General features: G+C 44.4%; 1 protein-coding gene across 1 annotated transcript in view; it reads left to right on the top strand.

The window, feature by feature from the left end:
- The window catches only part of grik4 (glutamate receptor, ionotropic, kainate 4), a 1,339,327-nt gene that overhangs the window by 528,149 nt on the left and 791,231 nt on the right, over window positions 1-19,947 (top strand). The window lies entirely within an intron of this gene.

Raw genomic sequence — 19,947 nt, 5'->3', positions numbered from 1 at the left:
TGGGACACCATATATATATATATATATATATATATATATATATATATATATATATATATATATATATATATATATACAGCATGTAAAATAAAATACAATAGAAATGGAATAAAAATAGTATTTTAGACAGTTAAATATCTGGTTATGACAGTTATATACACCTGCACCTTTGGCAGCAATTACAGCCTCTCGTCTTCTTGAATATGATGCCACAGACTTGGTGCACTTCTCTTTGGGCCCATTTCTCTTTGCAGCACCTCTCAAGCTTATAAATAGATATAAGATCAGATATACAACCCCTGGCAAAAATTATGGAATCACCGGCCTCGGAGGATGTTCATTCAGTTGTTTAATTTTGTAGAAAAAAAGCAGATCACACACATGACACAAAACTAAAGTCATTTCAAATGGCAACTTTCTGGCTTTAAGAAACACTATAAGAAATCAAGAAAAAAGATTGTGGCAGTCAGTAACGGTTACTTTTTTAGACCAAGCAGAGGAAAAAAATATGGAATCACTCAATTCTGAGGAAAAAATTATGGAATCACCCTGTAAATTTTCATTCCCAAAACTAACACCTGCATCATATCAGATCTGCTCATTAGTCTGCATCTAAAAAGGAGTGATCACACCTTGGAGAGCTGTTGCACCAAGTGGACTGACATGAATCATGGCTCCAACACGAGAGATGTCAGTTGAAACAAAGGAGAGGATTATCAAACTCTTAAAAGAGAGTAAATCATCATGCAATGTTGCAAAAGATGTTGGTTGTTCACAGTCACCTGTGTCTAAACTCAGGACCAAATATAAAAAACATGGGAAGGTTGTTAAAAGCAAACATACTGGTAGACCAAGGAAGACATCAAAGCGTCAAGACAGAAAACTTAAAGCAATATGTCTCAAAAATCCAAAAATGCACAACAAAACAAATGAGGAATGAATGGGAGGAAACTGGAGTCAACGTCTATGACTGAACTGTAACAAACCGCCTAAAGGAAATGGGATTTATATACAGAAAAGCTAAACGAAAGCCATCATTAACACCTAAACAGAATAAACAAGGTTACAATGGGCTAAGGAAAAGCAGTCGTGGACTGTGGATGACTGGATGAAAGTGATATTCAGTGATGAATCTCAAATCTGCATTGGGCAAGGTGATGATGCTGGAACTTTTGCTTGGTGCCATTCCAATGAGATTTATAAAGATGATTGCCTGAAGAGAACATCTAAATTTCCACAGTCATTGATGATATGGGGCTGCATGTCAGGTAAAGGCACTGGGGAGATGATGGCTGTCATTACATCATCAATAAATGCACAAGTTTACGTTGATATTTTGGACAATTGAAAGGATGTTTGGGGATGATGAAATCATTTTTCAAGATGATAATGCATCTTGCCATAGAGCAAAAACTGTGAAAACGTTCCTTGCAAAAAGACACATGGCATAGGGTCAATGTCATGGCATAGGGTCAATGTCAACGAGCAGATTTGATTTGATGCAGGTTTTAGTTTGGGGGATGGAAATTTACAGGGTGATTCCATAATTTATTCCTCAGAATTGAGTGATTCCAAATTTTTTTCCTCTGCTTGGTCTAAAAAAGTAACCGTTACTGACTATCACAATCTTTTTTTCTTGATTTCTTAAAGCCAGAAAGTTGCCATTTGAAATGACTTTAGTATTGTGTCATGTCTGTGATCTGCTTTTTTTCCACAAAATTAAACAACTGAATGAACATCCTCCGAGGCCGGTGATTCCATAATTTTTGCCAGGGGTTGTAATTAGGCTCTAAATCTGAAAATCTTTTGTGAATATAAACCTTTACTCAATTGTTTTTGTGGTAGAAATGGGTTTTCCAAAGTCTTCAGGCCATAAACATTATGTAATATATGAAAAACATTTTAGATCAATGCATAAATACCCTGAAATAAAATGTGTGCCCTGCAGCGCAGCCTACTCAGAACTGATACAATGTAAAAGAGATAATATCACTTTGTTTTCAAATAAATGCTTAAGGGAATGGTCTGATGCACATGTCCATAATTGCTGAAAAAAACAATCTAGAAGAGTAATAACTAAAATTAAATAGTTTTCAGGGTGGTGCAATGGTTCTTTTTGATTTTCTGAGATTATATTTGTGTGTTTCTGTGAGACGCTCTGTGAGTGACACATTATCTCTCGAGTAGATAAAAACTAGAGCTAAGAAGTTGTAGCTTCAGGATGTAGTCAAACGCAGTCTCTGTGACATTCCCTCACTGGTTTATTTATAGACATATGATGAAAAGTTGATCTTGATTCGCCGGTGCATCCACGGACCCCAGAGAGTTAATACACACACCCAAACAATTCATTCATCCAAGTCATTACCTCGATTACATTAGCTGCATTTCTTTATGACTTCACACTGATTTCGTAACAAACCGGACAACAGTCAACTGGTTGACTGTCAAATTAGATTAAGCTTAAATTTGGTGAATAAAGAATGTAGAATACTGTGTTTAATATTCAGATGTACAGCAATGAGAAAAGCTTCAATGTTTAGAAATATTTTGCCATCTGTGCTTGACTTGTTTGACCTTTACTTTTCTGCGTGATGACACGCTGATGTCATGGCTGAGAGGCAGCAGCTGTGTTTACCTCACTGCAAAGCCGTCTCCACCTGAGCTTTAGACTGCTGTTGCAGAAGAAACAGACACCCACTTTGCAGGGGCTGCCGCAGACAAGCCCACACCAGAATGAAATCAGTGAATCATGCTCCCTGCTGTCTTTCCATGACAACCAGTGGCGTCAGAAATAGCTCATTCATCCTGAACGTGATGGCGCAGCACCTGCGAATAGATAGTGATTAGCTGCATTGAAGACATCATGACATGGAGTGTTAGCTGAGAGGTCGATGTTTGAAGAGACATAGACGACAGTGGTTGTTTCAGCGTGGTTTTCAAGGTTTGACAAGTTTCCCACACAGGTTGTGGAACTGGAGCAAAATAACAGCATCAAGTATGTCAGTGAATGAAATAAAGGATGAGACAGTGTAACCGGTCCAAGATGTTAAAGCTGAACCATTCATACTGCTTGGTTTTTCTTTTTTTTTCTTTGTGGTTATCTACCAATTGATTCTGTCCACCATTCTATAACCAAACCAACAATGTTGGAGTCAATCCACGAAATGCTGTAGTGACAAACTCTGTACTGTTTCATCTTGTGTGCACATCCATCATACAGACACTGGTGTCATTCTGCTGAAGAAATCCCTCAGTAAACAACATCTTTGCTTTAAGCAAACATTTTATGCAATTTATGCAAACATTTTGCAGCCACTGGCGAAACTCCAAAATATAATTGGAGAGCTTCTCCAAGTATGGATATTTTGGTTCAAGCCAGGGCTTTGAACTAGAATTTTTTTTCCAACTGGTTCATTCCAAACAGAGATGGTATTTTAACATTTCTGAATTTGGGTTCCATCCAAAATTGATGTTCCCCAATAATATGGTTCCCCAACTGGTTAACACTGACACTGAGTAAAATAAAGCTTTTTAAGAAAAAGAGGGTCTGTGATGTTCGCCTGAAGTAGACGTATTGTGTATTCAAAGCAAACCACTGTGTTTGTGTATTTTTAAAAGACACAGTGATGTCTTGGTCTTAGCCTTTTAGATCAAAATAATGGCCCGAGTGCTAACCACCAGCCAGAGCTAAAGTTCCAGTCCTCACGTGACCATTCATACAGTTCATGTTGTGAAAGTGTAAGAGCACGGACCCACAACAGGGGGCGCAAATGAACGGACAATGGATAAAGCCAAATACAACACTTTACTGTTGTGAAATTGCACAACAACAAGAACAGATTACAATATGAACTCCAATATACACAGTGTTATGTGGGCAGGCTCGAAGATAGGAGACGTCAGTCCAAGTCGAACCGGAACCACACGATTTCCACCGCCACTGAACCCCGGGAATACTGGAGCCGCCAAGTCCCGAACTCCCAGGTGGCCACTGCCTACGCGTGTCGGACCTGGTACTGCTGGCGAGGAGCAAACACAGTTAGAAGTGGGTGCGTGTGCACCCAGCAACATGTATGGTGGGAAATCCATTTCCACCTCTCGTCAAAAAAAGAAACAGAATATCCAACACATACAAGCAATAGATATTCCTGTCAGAACACAGTCAGCTGAGATCGTTACCTCTTCGTAGAGCGATATCTCGGCAATGAGGTGGAGATGCCGTCTTGCTGATATACCCCTGAAGATCAGATGATTGATGACAGCTGTCGTCGGTGATAAGTGACAGCTGTCACCCCGGCTACTCCTGTGAGGCGGCAGCGCCCTCTGGTGCCTGGAGCCCGCACTCCAGGCAGGGCGCCCTCTGGTGGTGGTGGGCCAGCAGTACCTCCTCTTCAGCGGCCCACACAACAGGACCCCCCCCTCAACGGGCGCCTCCTGGCGCCCGACCGGGCTTGTCCGGGTGGCGGCGGTAGAAGTCGGCCAGGAGGGCCGGGTCCAGGATGAAGCTCTTCTTCACCCAGGAGCGTTCTTCGGGGCCGTACCCCTCCCAGTCCACCAAATACTGGAAGCCCCGACCCATCCGTCGGACATCCAAAAGCCGGCGCACTGTCCAAGCCGGCTCGCCATCGATGATCCGGGCAGGAGGTGGTGTCGGACCCGGAGTGCAGAGGGGTGAGGTGTGATGCGGTTTAATCCTTGACACGTGGAACACGGGATGGATCCGCAGTGAGGCCGGAAGCTGAAGCCTCACTGCGGCGGGACTGATGACCTTGAGGATCTTGAATGGACCTATGTACCGTTCCTGTAATTTTGGGGAGGCCACTTGTAGTGGAATGTCCTTGGTTGACAACCACACTTCCTGCCCAGGACGATACGTAGGAGCCGGGGTCCGCCGCCGGTCTGCATGGGCCTTTGTCCTCATCCGGGCCCTCAGCAAAGCAGAACGGGCGGCACGCCACACCCGACGGCACTTCCGCAGGTGGGCCTGGACCGAGGGCACACGACCTCTCCCTCAACCACTGGGAACAACGGGGGCTGATACCCCAGACACACCTCAAAAGGGGAGAGGCCGGTGGCGGACGACACTTGGCTGTTGTGGGCATACTCGATCCAGGCCAGATGGGTACTCCAGGCCGCCGGGTGCGTGGCTGTCACGCAACGCAGGGTCTGCTCCATCTCTTTATTGGCCCGTTCTGCTTGCCCGTTGGTTTGGGGATGATACCCGGATGAGAGACTGACCGTGGTCCCCAGTTCCCGGCAGAAGCTCCTCCAGACGTGTGAGGAGAACTGGGGACCACGATCGGAGACAATGTCTGTTGGAATCCCATGCAGCCGGACGACGTGGTGGACAAGGAGGTCCTCTGTCTCCTGGGCTGTTGGGAGCTTCGGGAGGGCCACGAAGTGGGCCGCCTTGGAGAATCGGTCCACTATCGTGAGAATAGTGGTGTTGCCCTGGGACGGCGGGAGGCCCGTGACGAAATCCAGGCTGATGTGGGACCAGGGGCGATGAGGCACGGGCAGCGGCTGTAGCAATCCCGAGGCCTTGCGATGGTCGGCCTTGCCCCTGGCGCAGATGGTACAGGCCTGGATATAATCCCGGACGTCGGCCTATAGGGACGCCCACCAGAAGCGCTGCCGGACAACTGCCACGGTTCTTCGCACCCCTGGATGACAGGAGAGCTTAGAGCTGTGACAGAAGTCCAGGACTGCAGCCCTAGCTTCTGGTGGGACGTAGAGTCTGTTCTTCGGCCCAGTTCCGGGGTCCGGGCTTCGTGCCAGGGCCTCCCGGACGGTTCTCTCTACGTCCCAGGTGAGGGTGGCCACGATAGTGGACTCCGGGATGATGGGTTCCGGTGGATCCGACAACTCCGTTTTGACTTCGTCTTCATGTACCCGGGACAAAGCATCCGATCTCTGGTTTTTGGTCCCGGGACGGTAGGTGATCCGGAAGTCAAAACGGCCGAAGAACAGTGACCAGCGGGCTTGCCTGTGATTCAGCCGCTTGGCGGTCCTGATATACTCCAGGTTCCGGTGGTCAGTGAAAACCGTAAATGGCACGGACGTTCCCTCCAACAGATGTCTCCACTCTTCAAGAGCCTCTTTCACCGCAAGGAGTTCTCGATTGCCGACGTCATAGTTCCGTTCGGCCGGGGTCAACCTGCGGGAAAAATAGGCACACGGGTGAAGGACCTTATTGGTCTTCCCGCTCTGGGACAGCACAGCTCCTATCCCTGAGTCCGAGGCGTCCACTTCAACCACTAACTGGCGGCTAGGATTGGGCTGCACCAGAACTGGTGCAGACGAGAAGCGCCGTTTCAACTCCTTGAATGCGGCATCGCAACGATCCGACCAGGTGAAGGGGACTTTTGGTGAGGTCAGGGCTGTCAGGGGGCTAACTACCTGACTGTAGCCCTTAATGAACCTCCTGTAGAAATTAGCAAAGCCGAGGAACTGTTGCAGCTTCCTACGGCTTGTGGGTTGGAGCCAGTCTCTCACCGCCGCAACCTTGGCCGGATCAGGAGTGACGGAGTTGGAGGAGATGATAAACCCCAGGAAGGACAAAGATGTGCGGTGGAACTCACACTTCTCGCCTTCACAAACAGCCGGTTCTCCAACAACCGCTGCAGGACCTGACGTACATGTCGGACATGGGTCTCAGGATCCGGAGAAAAGATGAGTATATCGTCTAGATATACGAAGACGAATCGGTGCAGGAAATCCCGCAAGACATCATTAACCAAAGCTTGGAACGTCGCAGGGGCGTTTGTAAGACCGAACGGCATGACCAGGTACTCAAAGTGGCCTAAAGGGGTGTTAAATGCCGTCTTCCACTCGTCTCCCTTCCGGATCCGAACCAGGTGATACTCATTTCTAAGATCTAGCTTGGTGAATATTCGGGCTCCATGCAGGGGCGTGAACACCGAATCCAACAGGGGCAACGGGTATCGATTACGAACCGTGATTTCGTTCAGTCCCCTGTAATCAATGCATGGACGAAGTCCGCCGTCTTTTTTACCCACAAAAAAGAAACCTGCACCCATCGGGGAGGTGGAATTCTGGATCAACCCGGCGGCTAAAGAGTCCCGGATGTAGGTCTCCATTGATTCGCGCTCAGGCCGTGAGAGGTTGTACAGCCTGCTGGACGGGAACTCACCGCCTGGAACCAAATCAATGGCACAATCGTACGGACGGTGGGGGGGAAGGGTGAGCGCCAGATCCTTGCTGAACACATCCACAAGGTCGTGGTACTCCACCGGCACCGTCCCTAGATTGGGTGGGACTCTGACCCCCTCCTTAGCCTGGGAACCGGGAGGTACCGAGGAACCTAAACATACCCGATGGCAGGTCTCGCTCCACTGAACCACTACCCCGGACGGCCAGTCGATCCGGGGATTGTGTTTCAACATCCAGGGGAACCCCAAGATCACACGGGAGGTAGTTGGAGTCACAAAAAACTCGATCTCCTCCCGGTGATTTCCTGACACCACCAGAGTTACAGGTGGTGTCCTATGTGTGATTGGAGGGAGGAGGGAGCCATCTAGTGCTCGTACCTGCACAGGCGAGATAAGAGCCACCAGAGGGAGCCCTGTCTCCCTGGCCCATCTGCTGTCTAACAGATTCCCTTCAGAGCCCGAGTCCACCAGTGCTGGGGCCTTCAGGGTTAAATCCTCATACAGGATTGTAACTGGGAGTCGTGTCGCAATGTGGGTGTGTCCCACGTGAATGTCTCGGCCCACCCCTAGCCCAGTCTCTAGGGGCGGGCGTTGGTGTTTAACCGCTCGGGGCAGTCTCTCAATTGATGCTCTATCGAGCCACAAACAAAACACACCCCGCGGTCCAGCCTCCTCTGTCTACTTGGTGCTCTAAATGTGGCCCTGCTCGTGTCCATAGCTTCGTCAGCAGGGGGAGCTGTAACCACACGAGGCGCAGGGGCCGTGGAGCGTGGGGAGGGCAGAACGCGATCGGAACCGGAAGGGAGAGGGACGGCGCGTGCCCGGCCATGCCCTTCGTCTCGTTCCCGACGGCGTTCTTCCAACCGATTGTCTAATCGTATGACGAGATCGATAAGCCCATCTAAATCCCGCGGTTCATCCTTAGCCACCAGGTGCTCCTTTAGAACCAATGACAGTCCGTTTACAAAGGCGGCGCGGAGGGCAGTGCTATTCCAGCCTGACCTCGCAGCCGCGATGCGGAAGTCGACTGCATAGGCAGCTGCGCTCCGGCGCCCCTGTCTCATTGACAGTAGCACGGCCGAAGCGGTCTCTCCTCTATTTGGGTGATCGAACACTGTTCTGAACTCCCTCACAAACCCATCATATGTCTGAAGGAGCCGTGAATTTTGCTCCCAGAGCGCTGTAGCCCAAGCGCGTGCCTCACCACGAAGCAGATTTATCACATAAGCTACTTTGCTAGCATCAGTCGCGTACATGACGGGACGCTGTGCGAAGACGAGCGAACACTGCATAAGGAAATCCGCGCACGTCTCCACACAGCCTCCGTACGGCTCTGGGGGGCTTATGTATGCTTCCGGGGAAGGTGGGAGGGGTCGTTGAACGACCATTGGAACGTCACTGTTACGCACAGGGTCGATGGGAGGGAGAGCCGCAGCGGCGCCCGGAGGGTGCGCTTCCACCTGCGCGGCGAGAGCCTCCACCCTGCGGTTCAGGAGGACGTTCTGCTCGGTCATCAAATCCAACCGAGTCGTGAAAGCGGTGAGGATCCGCTGCAACTCACCGATCACCCCTCCTGCGGACGCCTGTGCACCCTGTTCTTCCATTGGCCGTTCAACAGCCGGTTGACGCCCCTCGGGATCCATGACGATGGCCGAGATATCCTGTTGTGAAAGTGTAAGAGCACGGACCCACAACAGGGGGCGCAAATGAACGGACAATGGATAAAGCCAAATACAACACTTTACTGTTGTGAAATTGCACAACAACAACAGATTACAATATGAACTCCAATATACACAGTGTTATGTGGGCAGGCTTGAAGATAGGAGACGTCAGTCCAAGTCGAACCGGAACCACACGATTTCCACCGCCACCGAACCCCGGGAATACTGGAGCCGCCAAGTCCCGAACTCCCAGGTGGCCACTGCCTACGCGTGTCGGACCTGGTACTGCTGGCGAGGAGCAAACACAGTTAGAAGTGGGTGCGTGTGCACCCAGCAACACGTATGGTGGGAAATCCACCTCCACCTCTCGTCGAAAAAAGAAACAGAATATCCAACACACACAAGCAATAGATATTCCTGTCAGAACACAGTCAGCTGAGATCGTTACCTCTTCGTAGAGCGATATCTCGGCAATGAGGTGGAGATGCCGTCTTGCTGATATACCCCTGAAGATCAGATGATTGATGACAGCTGTCGTCGGTGATAAGTGACAGCTGTCACCCCGGCTACTCCTGTGAGGCGACAGCGCCCTCTGGTGCCTGGAGCCCGCACTCCAGGCAGGGCGCCCTCTGGTGGTGGTGGGCCAGCAGTACCTCCTCTTCAGCGGCCCACACAACAGTTCAGCCTGTTTGAAATTTTAAAATAATTCACACACTGAGAAAATATGGTCTTAACCTGACCTGTTACCTGGTTTCAGTCGGATTCATCATCGCAGCCTGATAAGACACTTGTTTTGGAAGATGACGTTTGAGAAATACTTGAATTCCTTTTCATGGAAATTACTGAAGAAACACAGCATTTTTTAAAATGTCCCTCGACACAGTGTTCCATTCAGGCATCCGTTGTCTGAAACAAATTTCATAACCACCCCCCCCCCAAAAAAAAAGCATAATAATGGCAATAAACAGTTTTTAAACAAATCCCTCAATGTTTGTCTGCTCCGGGTGTGTTTCTCAGTGTGAAACTCAGGACGTGGTGCTTTGTCCTGCCGAGTGACAGGAAGTGAACCCCAATAATTACAGTGAGGTAAACACTGCTGCTACCTCTCAGCCATTTATTAGTCAAGCACAGATGGTGAAATATAAGGGTATTGACCGGTTATCATGATTTTAAAATAACAATTTTGTTCAGGAACATAAAAATATATAGTTTCTGTTTTTTGTTGTTGTTGTTGTTGTTGTTTTTGTTCCATTCAAAGCCTTTGTTGAAGCTGTGAAATTTGTCATCTGATGATTATTAAATATGTACACAGTGTGATTGCACATCTTGAGATAAAAGTAATTACAAAAAAAAATAATAATTTAAGATTTTACGCATTAATAACTGCAAACAACTACCTGCCACAGGATTTAGTGGCTTAATAGAGCCCTGTGCAGAGAATGAAGCAACACTCCCTCTGTGCTCTGAGCTTATCTGTCCCCTTCACATTTCCAGTCTGACTTCATGTGTGTTTCCAGAGCATGGGTTTTCCCACATGTGCATTTTTAGTGCATTGTGAGTTCTGCCCTGTCAAACTGTGACTTCTCTACATTTGTAAGGACACAGCAGTACTCACTGCATAGCTAATGAATTTCTGCAGTTGGTGGATGAAGGAGACTTTCCAGAAATACATCTAAAAGTTGCCTTTAGAGGTTAAAATGGCTCTAATCAAGAATGCAGTTGCACTACAATCACTTAATGGCTGTGTTATTGCTGTTGTTGTTTATTTCCTCACCTTGAGAGCCTTTAAAAAAAACTCCAGCTTCTGCTTTGGGTGGAGGTTTGGGGAGGAGTGGCTGAGAAGGAAAGCTTTGTTATGATTCTGAAAATTATATAAATTAAAATGTTTAAAAAAAAACACAGCTAATTGAATTATAATTTGGTGATATTTCAATTGAAATGTATTCATTATAACATTATAAATATTTTATACCACATAATTATTTTTGGTTAGCTGTCACTTGTATGATCAGAATGTGCATACTCTTCACTTCTCAGACATCATTATAAAACTGAGGAAGTGTGCAATTTTAGGATTTTAATTTAGTCATTTATTTATTTATTTATTTATTCATGCACATTTGTGCCCCCCCCCCCCCCCAAAATAAAATTCTGACTCAGAGTCCACAAAAAACAAGACGAGGATAATCTTAATTTCAGAATGATTTATGTGAGTTGTTACTACACAGTTTCGTCACTGTATATTCTCAACTAAATTTTAAAAGTAAATTAATATTAGTCTTTCCTTGTATATATTCAGTGCAGACTGTGGTAGTTAAACTCTAAATTCATGGAGGTTGTTGTTTGTTTTTTTTCTCATTTGTTAAAATTAAAAGTGATCAGAGTTGCAGAAGCACATTTCCAGTGTAATCATATGGAGAAAATCTTAGTGTGAAACCATTGGGTCATACTTAATATCAGCATCTGCCACTTTGTGAACATCTGCAGTCCGTATGCGCTTGTTTGCCAAGTCTCTTTTTTGTGTATGTGTTTTTTTTTTATCTGTATTCATCTTGTCACATGTGGCAGCTTTTGATCTTTTTGCTTAAGTGAAATGTTCTTGCTCTTCACACTGCTTATGCTGTTGCAGCTGTTTTCATTGCAATCAAGGAAAGTAGTTTTGTAGAATTAGAGGCAGAAAACATGCAGCAGCCAAAATTACCTTCCTGAGCACAGAGCAGAAGTATCAAGAGAGATTATCGTAAATCATTTAAAGAACATAGTATCAGATAGAAGAGAGAGGGAACCGTAAGCACTTATCCCTAAAATATAAAAAGACAGCATGGGGTCTACATGCTTTTGTCAATAACTGAGGCATAAAAGTGCTTTCGTATTATCAGAACAATAAGCGTTTATGGAATTCATCCAAAACTAAGACAGATCTTCTAAAATCCACCCGACTGCAGACACAGTGGAGGTCAAACAACCCAAACTCTCCTGACGGTCGCTCCTCTCGATATTTTTATTGGAAGTGTAAAATCTTCATCATTATGAAAAGGGTTTGTTGTGATTTGTGTTGTTGTGCCTTTGGGCATTGCTCGCTTTTTGAATGTTTGTGTGATTTATTGCAGAAAAGAGCCAAGAAAAATGAAGATTCGTTATGTTTGAGATGATGTCATTTATGTTGACGCTCATTCACAAACTAAGTGAGCTCGTTTCCCCAAACTACAAATTGCTACCTTTCAAATTCATTCACATTTGCTTTATGGCTTAAAACCCCTAGGGATCCATGGAGTCGCCAGCGAGTTCACATCAATGTTTTGTTATGTTGCTGGGCTCGTAATGTTTAATGTTCTTATTTTTTGTGTGTGTTGTAAACTTCACTATTTGGGCATATGTTGAAGAATGGACAGATTTCGATTAGATAAAATTAATACATAAAAATGTGGGTATACACAAAGGAAAAATCAAGAACAACACCTGATAACATTTATGAATAGATTTCATATTAAAAACAGTATAAGCTTATCAAAAATACGAGGGCTGTCAATAATATAACGGTCCTTTTTATTTTTTTCAAAAACTATATGGATTTCATTCATATGTTTTTACGTCAGACATGCTTGAACCCTCGTGCGCATGCGTGAGTTTTTCCACACCTGTCGGTGACGTCATTCGCCTGTGAGCACTCCTTGTGGGAGGAGTCGTCCAGCCCCTCGTCGGAATTCCTTTGTCTGAGAAGTTGCTGAGAGACTGGCGCGTTGTTTGATCAAAATTTTTTCTAAACCTGTGAGACACATCGAAGTGGACACGGTTCGAAAAATTAAGCTGGTTTTCAGTGAAAATTTTAACAGCTGATGAGAGATTTTGAGGTGATTCTGTCGCTTTAAGGACTTCCCACGGTGCGAGACGTCGCACAGCTCTCTCAGGCGGCGTCACCAGCCTGTTCAAGCTGAAAACCTCCACATTTCAGGCTCTATTGATCCAGGACGTCGTGAGAGAACAGAGAAGTTTCAGAAGAAGTCGGTTTCAGCATTTTATCCGGATATTCCACTGTTAAAGGAGATTTTTTTAATGAAAGACGTGCGGACGGATCCGCGCGTCGGGACGCAGCCGACGCGGTGCGGCGGCACAGGAAAAACACCTCCGTGTTGATAACCATTTGTAAAATCCAGGCGGCTTTTGATGGCTTTCAGTGGAGTGAGTATATGAGAAATTGTTTAACAGGCAGGACATGTTCCAACTTGTCCTTAAGGCTTTCAACAGAGGTGTTTTTCCTGTGGTGGAGCGTCGCGGCGGCTGCGTCCCGACGCGCGGACCCGTCCGCACGTCTTTCATTAAAAAAATCTCCTTTAACAGTGGAATATCCGGATAAAATGCTGAAACCGACTTCTTCTGAAACTTCTCTGTTCTCTCACGATGTCCTGGATCAATAGAGCCTGAAATGTGGAGGTTTTCAGCTTGAACAGGCTGACGACGGCGCCTGAGAGCGCTGAGCGACGTCTCGCACCGTGAAAAGTCCTTAAAGCGACAGAATCACCTCAAAATCTCTCATCAGCCGTTAAAATTTTCACTGAAAACCAGCTTAATTTTTCGAACCATGTCCACTTCGATGTGTCTCACAGGTTTAGAAAAAATTTTGATCAAACAACGCGCCAGTCTCTCAGCAACTTCTCAGACAAAGGAATTCCGACGAGGGGCTGGACGACTCCTCCCACAAGCAGTGCTCACAGGCGAATGACGTCACCGACAGGCGTGGAAAAACTCACGCATGCGCACGAGGGTTCAAGCATGTCTGACGTAAAAACATATGAATGAAATCCATATAGTTTTTGAAAAAAATAAAAAGGACCGTAACTTTATTGACAGCCCTCGTATATGCATTAAACACAGAAACCGGATATTATCAGTTACTGTCATGTAAAATGTGAACCCATTAATATTAAACATTCTAAAAACAATTAAGTGCTACTAGATGTTGCACAAAAAACGGGGTATAACTTTTTATACAGTCTTTTGACATCTTTTATGTTTTGTGTCGTAGACTTACTTGGATCTTGTGCTAAATACTGTGTCAGAGTAATTGAGAGCATTTACCCCATCTGCTGAATGTTTTCTGCAAGAACATCAGCACATCATTGTAGCTTTGAAAGTCTCTGTGGTGCTGCATCAGCTTGTTGTGTATGCTGCATTTGGCAAGCTCTTATTTTAAAGCACCTCTATAGAGGTGCCAGGTAATATAAATACATGGAAGTAAAGAAATTTAGTAGTTGCATTATAGAAACAGTTATCCCCAAGACATGCATGCACACAGCATACAAACAAAGGAAACACATGGACTCAACATCTCCAGAGTCCCTGTCACACACAGGCTGGAAACCTCTCTCTATTTATTATTACCCTGGGTGAAATAATGGTCTGCAGGCATAGTCAGATAATCCAAAAAAAAAAAAAAATGCATTTGATTTCTTTTCACAAACACAAAATGTGGACATGGAAGTCCGTATGCTGCGTAAATATGTTGGCACTTTAACAAATGACAAAAAATACAACATTTGTAGAGGGCACCAACACAAGTTTCCAATTCCACAGATTTTTACCTTGGAAAAAAACTTTCAAGGTCAAAGTCATGTTAGAAGTGGCTTTTCATAAGCTAAAATATAAAATACAAATCAAAAGGGCTTTTCAATGTTAAAACCAAATATCTGCTAAATCCACAATACGGATCAGATATTGATCAAACTTGTTCTATTCATTGAGAGTGCCAGTTTGGACCTCAGTGTCACAAATGAGAGTGATTGAGGCACTTTTGATTGAGATATAATGAAAAATGTACATCAAATGGGCTTTTCAATATTAAATTCAAATGTCAACAAATCAATCAATCAATCAATTTTTTTTATATAGCGCCAAATCACAACAAACAGTTGCCCCAAGGCGCTTTATATTGTAAGGCAAGGCCATACAATAATTATGTAAAACCCCAACGGTCAAAACGACCCCCTGTGAGCAAGCACTTGGCTACAGTGGGAAGGAAAAACTCCCTTTTAACAGGAAGCCACAATCTGCATCAGATCCAGCTCAAACTTTGTCAGGCGATAGTGAGTGTCAGTCTGCACCTCACTGTCAAATATGAAAGTGATTGGGGCACGTTTGATTATGATATAATGTGAAATATACATGAAATGTTAAACAGCCACAAAATCTGTAAGCTGGATCAGATCCGGATCAAACTTTGCCAGTCAGTAAAGGATACCATCCTACATAATGCTCTCAAATATGACAGAATTTCAATCTTTTTTGACAGAGTTATGAATTTGTGAACATTCATTTAATATTTAATGAGATTTTTCCAATTTTAAGCAGAGTGGAGTGGGCCTCGGCCTCAACTTTACCTAAATTCTGGGTCTTTTAGTGAAGCTTAGGGCTAGCAGTTGGCAATCACCTTAGTATTTCTTCTGTTTTTCTTGTTGATTAATGCTGGCAAATTATACAGTATTTTTTGTATTTCTGATGCCTGATTCTGTTTTTTCTCTGTTTAAGGTGCAGCTTCATCTAGAGATGGGAATTGTATTTGTGTTGGCGATCCTCCTATCCTGTGCACCAACAGCAATTCTTATATATTCGTCCGTGAATTGTTCTGTAATTTATGTTTGAAGCATGGCCCAAGCAGAGGGTCACCCCTTTGAGTCTGGTCTGCTTGAGGTTTCTTCCTCAGGGTGAGTTTTTCCTTACCACTGTTGCTCTGGGGGTTGGTAAGGTTAGACCTTACCTGTGTGACGCACCTTGAGGCAAGTCTGTTGTGATTTGGCGCTATATAAAGGAAAATAAATTGGAATTGAAATAGAGTTACTTGTCAGGACCAGGCTATACTAAAGGTAAAATTCCTCAGCATTAAGCATCAGGAAAGCAGAAGAAATACTGAGGTGATCGCCAAAGTGAATGATTCCTTCTTTGTCTTCAGTCTTCTGGCTGCACTGCAAAGTCTCAAAGCTGGAGTAAGTACTTCCATTTTGGACGAGTGTATCAACACGGTGCCACTCAGCCCCCTACACAAGGAGGCCTGCTCCCATGAAGATATGGAGGGTTCATTCTAAGTTCACGAAAACACACTGATTTGTTGTTATTGGTAATTATGCACTAATGAACAGATGGTTATGAAGGCTATATTTCAATTCTACATATCAACCCCATTAAAATCCTGCGAACTGTACCTTAAATATGCAGAATCAGATTCAAATGACTTTCTGCATTACTCCGCTCACAATGTCGGCCCATTGAAACCCTTTTTCACTTGCAATTTTAACTGCATTATGTGACACCAGGAAATCAGTTTTGTGTCGCCTGGTCTTCCGCAAGCAAGGTTTTCTAATTATGTAAGATATCACCTCCATTTTCTTCAGTCGTGTATACCACAGAATTCATGGATGAGATTGATTAGCATCTGGAACGAGCCATTCTATTTGCTGCGCAGGCAGACAAGCATACAGATTGGCTGGGATACAGTCTGAAGATATGCTGCTCCATGTGAATAAAATACAGAGCTGTTAGACAAGCGTGAAGCTCTGCACTTCATCCACTGTCACACGTATTTGATTTTAAACTATTATGTCCATTAATTAGATGTCAAAACAACAATCAGGTGAATTTCTTAAGTTTCAGTCAGAGTACGAATCATTTGTGTATTTATGAGGGTTTCTGCTGCTGTTCATTGACTAAAAGGAGGATGCTCCTAATGTGTGACTTGCTCTCAGACAATGAGTGACCCCTTTGTTAAAAATAAAACAGTGTGATGTACACTGATATAACTTTGATATTACCTGCGCGTTTCAGCTGAAGTGAAACCATTTTAATCACCTCTGTCAGTGCATCACGTTGCCCTCTTGCTGTGAAAGAAAAAGTGGCGAAATGTACAAACCTATTAAACTAAAAGCCAGCTGACTCGAGGTAAAGAGAGAGAGCAGTCATTTGCATTTCCTCAGGTCCATGACCTTCACGTTTATATCTCTATAAAGTGAGGGTTTGGGGAAAAATTGGCCTTTGCTGTTGTGGTCTGCCTTGGATTTTTCACATTCTGTAAAATTTTGGTTTGTCTGGAGATTCAGAGTTAAATTACAACAGTGGCTCCTCCTCCTGATTGAAGTGTCACTCAGTTATTATGACATCTTCAACACAGAATTGTGCAATTTGTAACCACTGGAATGAACAAATAAATGTGTTTTGCTGCATTTTTACCTTTAGTTGAAGTAATACTGTTGCCTTTGGTCTTTTGCATAGACTGATGGAAAATAAAGATAAAACTAAAAAAACACACACAAATGAATGGCAAATGAAGTCAGAAAATGCTCACCTATCTCAAAGTTACCAAGCTAACTAAGGCTAATAAGCTAGGTCACCTGGGTTCGAGTGTTTAAATCATGCATGTTTTTGCAGATTAGACTGTGGCTCTCATAACAGATATGCTGCCTACAGATTTTTAAAATAACTCAATGCTAAAATACCCTCAGCTGTATGAGCATTGTGTTCTTCATAATTTGCAGTTGTTTAATTGGTATCCCAGTGCAAAGTGTGTGTGTGTGTGTGTGTGTATATATATATATATATATATATATATATATATATATACACACACACACTCAACAAAAATATAAATGCAACACTTTTGGTTTTGCTCCCATTTTGTATGAGATGAACTCAAAGATCTAAAACTTTTTCCACATACACAATATCACCATTTCCCTCAAATATTGTTCACAAACCAGTCTAAATCTGTGATAGTGAGCACTTCTCCTTTGCTGAGATAATCCATCCCACCTCACAGGTGTGCCATATCAAGATGCTGATTAGACACCATGATTAGTGCACAGGTGTGCCTTAGACTGCCCACAATAAAAGGCCACTCTGAAAGGTGCAGTTTTGTTTTATTGGGGGGGATACCAGTCAGTATCTGGTGTGACCACCATTTGCCTCATGCAGTGCAACACATCTCCTTCGCATAGAGTTGATCAGGTTGTCAATTGTGGCCTGTGGAATGTTGGTCCACTCCTCTTCAATGGCTGTGTGAAGTTGCTGGATATTGGCAGGAACTGGTACACGCTGTCGTATACGCCGGTCCAGAGCATCCCAAACATGCTCAATGGGTGACATGTCCGGTGAGTATGCCGGCCATGCAAGAACTGGGACATTTTCAGCTTCCAAGAATTGTGTACAGATCCTTGCAACATGGGGTCGTGCATTATCCTGCTGCAACATGAGGTGATGTTCTTGGATGTATGGCACAACAATGGGCCTCAGGATCTCGTCACGGTATCTCTGTGCATTCAAAATGCCATCAATAAAATGCACCTGTGTTCTTCGTCCATAAAAGACGCCTGCCCATACCATATCCCCACCGCCACCATGGGCCACTCGATCCACAACATTGACATCAGAAAACCACTCACCCACACGACGCCACACATGCTGTCTGCCATCTGCCCTGAACAATGTGAACCGGGATTCATCCGTGAAGAGAACACCTCTCCAAAGTGCCAAACACCAGTGAATGTGAGCATTTGCCCACTCAAGTCGGTTACGCCGACGAACTGGAGTCAGGTCGAGACCCCGATGAGGACGACGAGCATGCAGATGAGTGTCCCTGAGACGGTTTCTGACAGTTTGTGCAGAAATTCTTTGGTTATGCAAACCGATTGTTTCAGCAGCTGTCCGAGTGGCTGGTCTCAGACGATCTTGGAGGTGAACATGCTGGATGTGGAGGTCCTGGGCTGGTGTGGTTACACGTGGTCTGCGGTTGTGAGGCTGGTTGGATGTACTGCCAAATTCTCTGAAACGCCTTTGGAGACGGCTTATGGTAGAGAAATGAACATTCAATACACGAGCAACAGCTCTGGTTGACATTCCTGCTGTCAGCATGCCAACTGCACGCTCCCTCAAATCTTGCGACATCTGTGGCATTGTGCTGTGTGATAAAACTGCACCTTTCAGAGTGGCCTTTTATTGTGGGCAGTCTAAGGCACACCTGTGCACTAATCATGGTGTCTAATCAGCATCTTGATATGGCACACCTGTGAGGTGGGATGGATTATCTCAGCAAAGGAGAAGTGCTCACTATCACAGATTTAGACTGGTTTGTGAACAATATTTGAGGGAAATGGTGATATTGTGTATGTGGAAAAAGTTTTAGATCTTTGAGTTCATCTCATACAAAATGGGAGCAAAACCAAAAGTGTTGCGTTTATATTTTTGTTGAGTGTATATATACACACACACACATATATTTTGTACGTTCAATAAAGCCCCTTCATCCAATCAATCAATAGCTCATAAACAAAATTTTATTTATGGTTTAATGGCGTATCCAGGAAGGTGTGTATGTGTGCATACATAAGCTTTTGACAAGAGCGGAAGTTAGCTTTGAGTTAGCAGAATTTTGTGTGCACGCTGACGTCTGCGAAATGTAATGGATTCAGAGGTGTTATCAGATTGCAAAAACAGCGTTTTCAGTTGTCAGTGTTTGTCAAAGAGGCTAATATGACAAAGAGGTCGTATAGACACACAAACAAAAGAGAGTTTGCAGCTAGCTAGACCAGCTTGTGACATCACCATGCTAGCATCCGCAAAATTTCTTGTAAATCACTTCAGAGGTGTTATCAGGTTCCAAAAACAGCTTTTTCAGTTTTAGAAGTGTTTATTTCTCGCTAACTTTTACATAATATATGACAAAGAAGTCGTATCAAACAAAACAGTGTTTGCAGCTAGCTAGACCAGCCTGTGACATCACCATGCTAGCATCCGCAAAATTTCTTGTAAATCACTTCAAAGGTGTTATCAGGTTCCAAAAACAGCTTTTTCAGTTTCAGAAGTGTTTATTTCTCACAAGCTTTTACATAATATATGACAAAGAGGTTATATTTACACATAAACGAAACAGAGTTTGCACTGAGGGAGACCAACCACTTACATCATGGTGCCACTCTACTCGGATTGACTGTCATCCCCGCCCCACAAAATAAACAGAACAGAATGAAACAGAATGTCCCTTTTTAACCTCTTAAATTAGGTCAATGTTATCCATCTTTGAACTTGTCCAAAGTCTGTGTCCCAAGAATGTTCTTGTGAATTTGAAGACT

Source organism: Thalassophryne amazonica, chromosome 4 (genome assembly GCF_902500255.1).
Source record: "Thalassophryne amazonica chromosome 4, fThaAma1.1, whole genome shotgun sequence".
Taxonomy (NCBI): domain Eukaryota; kingdom Metazoa; phylum Chordata; class Actinopteri; order Batrachoidiformes; family Batrachoididae; genus Thalassophryne; species Thalassophryne amazonica.
The sequence above is the reverse complement of the archived record's forward strand: the minus strand, read 5'-3'. Positions and strand labels throughout refer to the sequence as shown.